The 2,450-nt window shown below is 42.9% G+C and overlaps 1 pseudogene; it reads right to left on the bottom strand.

Annotated features, from left to right (window-relative positions):
* Window positions 1-12: 12 nt before the first annotated feature.
* LOC101992010 lies at window positions 13-1,246 on the bottom strand (annotated as a pseudogene).
* Between the last annotated feature and the right edge of the window lie 1,204 nt (window positions 1,247-2,450).

The raw sequence follows: 2,450 nt of genomic DNA, 5'->3' as shown, positions 1-2,450 counted from the left end.
TAAAGGCAGGAACTAAAGCAGAGGCTTCCGTGGATCCAAGAAAGAGACCTGAGCTTGAGAGCTCACTGCATACACTGACCATTCACTATGATAGATCAGATGCATATTCTCTCAATGATATGGCAATTTGTTGGAAAGGAGCTTACACAGTGTATTTTCTTTTTATTATTTTCTTTTCTTTTTCTGAGATGGGGTTTCTCTGTAGATTTGGAGCTTGTTCTGGGACCAGCTCTTGTAGACCAGGCTTACCCTGAACTCACAAAGATCCATCTGCCTCTGCCTCCCGAGTGCTGGGATTAAAGGCATGCACCACCACTGCCCGGTGCACAATGTATTTTCAACTTTCCAGAGATGAAAATAGTCATCCAACGATACTACTCCCAACTGCTTTTTCTTATTGAAGGCTAAAGACTGCAACTTTCAGTTGTCCAGGATTGTATGCTCCTTAAGGATATCATTTAAGACTTTGTGAGTGATGTGAGGATACACAGGGACTAGTGACACATTATGTCTTGCATTGCTTTTAGTCAATCCATCATTTGTCACCTCCAAGAATATCATAGAACCATCCCATGAGCCAAACTGCAAGAGTATCATTGACACATGCAATAGAAAAGATCCAAATCTTATGTCCATCATCACCACCACCACACATGCAGGATCTGATGTAGACAGTCAACAGAATGCAAGACTAAGTTTCCTCCTCCTGTGTCTAGGAGTATTTAAAAGGATTTAGCTCAAAGGCATGAATACTACAGCCCTGCTGAGTCATACCTCCAGGATCAGGTCTTTCAGAATGGGAATCTTGGTGATCTGTCTTGTCTGAACATCCACTACAAAGAGCATATTAATTTTTTTCCATACACACTTGCCTATGATTCAACCACTGAGAAGCAAGCACTTTATTAAGGGTCCTAAGGTGAAATTCTCCTTCAGAAAGTTGTGTGCATAATCATGTACTACCCAAGAGGAGTTAATTTCATTCTGCATCCTGATTTCTTAGTTCTTCATATAGTACCCTAAGGAGGTCTTCACTGGGTGAAATCTTTTGTTTTGCTCAGTGAGTGCTCCCAGCCAAATAGCAGACCCTGAACATCACTCCAGCTCCAGGTCAGGCAAGTGATTTCTGCTTCCTGCTAACAGTTTTCTGGCCATAGTAGACAACGTATTCAGGCAGATCCTTGGAGCTGAGGAAGCAAGGTGTAGCAGGGCTACAGGTCATATGCTGGACTCCTCCTCTTTCCATTCCCCACCACCAACTCCCACCCCTTGCATGCTTTCCCAAACCTGGCCCAGAAAATGGTCTGGATCCGTAGGAGCGACAGCTCATCAATGAAAGACACATAAAGAGAATGAGGGATGGGAAAAGGAAGGGAAGAGGAAGGCAAAAAGAAGATACAAGCAGCTTTCTTACCACCATGTCTGGAAAACCATCAAACGGTTTTAACGTACTGTTTTATGTACTCTTGTCACTTTAACACACTACAGGAAATGCAGAACTTAAATGATGAATAACACTAACAACAAAACCTATGACTACTATATGAATTCTGAGAACTGTATTCTCAGAAACATAGCTTCGAGAATAAATGAATTCAAGAAACAAGGTTTATTTTCTTTAAATATAATTTTATACATGTGACCCTACATGAAATAATCACATAGCATGAATTATATCTTATAACAGGTAATATTTTCTAGGTAATGGTCAGCAATCAAAGACTCACATTTCTGTATCCATGATTCTCATTTTAAACCATTATTGGAAATTTTCCGTCTGTTTTTCTTAGTTATCCGTTATCTGTTTTTGTTAGAAAACACACTAATAACAATGTGTGAAAATGTATTGTAGCTGAGAGTGTAATACATTGTAGGGATAAGTCCCGCCCCTTAGGGGGCGTGTTCGCCTCTGGCTAATGTTTACCTATAAATCTGGCAGGCATGCTCCCAGTGCTTGCTTCTGCTTTCCTGGTCTCTGTGGGAACGTTGGTTCTGTAATTCTATTTCACCATTAAAGCTGTATATATTTTTACAATCTGTCTGCATTCATTTACTCCGTTACATTTTGGTGCCCAACGTGGGGCTATTTTGCCCCCGACTCAAGCGCGTAGGCTGCTAGCTAACACAGCATGCTCCCGGGTGCCGTTTTTTAGTTCATGACTTGGGCCCCAGTGCCAAGTCCAAGATACACTCGGCCACACAGGCCCATTCACCCCACCTGCTCACCAGAGCAATTAACCCCTCCCTGCCTGCCTCGGCTAAGTTTGCAGCGGAACCCCACTGCCTGAATTAGCTGAATCTCAAGTACCTGCAGTTTTGCAAAAAAAGCCGCCACAGCGGCAGATTTGGTCTGATACAAAGTGACTTGGCTGGGCGGTGGTGGCACAGGCCTTTAATCCCAGCACTTGGGAGGCAGAGGCAGGTGGATCTCTGTGAGTTTGAGGCTAGCC

This window comes from Microtus ochrogaster, unplaced genomic scaffold (genome assembly GCF_000317375.1).
Source record: "Microtus ochrogaster isolate Prairie Vole_2 unplaced genomic scaffold, MicOch1.0 UNK201, whole genome shotgun sequence".
Classification (NCBI taxonomy): domain Eukaryota; kingdom Metazoa; phylum Chordata; class Mammalia; order Rodentia; family Cricetidae; genus Microtus; species Microtus ochrogaster.
Note: the sequence above shows the minus strand (reverse complement) of the source record. Positions and strands in the feature narration are given on the sequence as shown.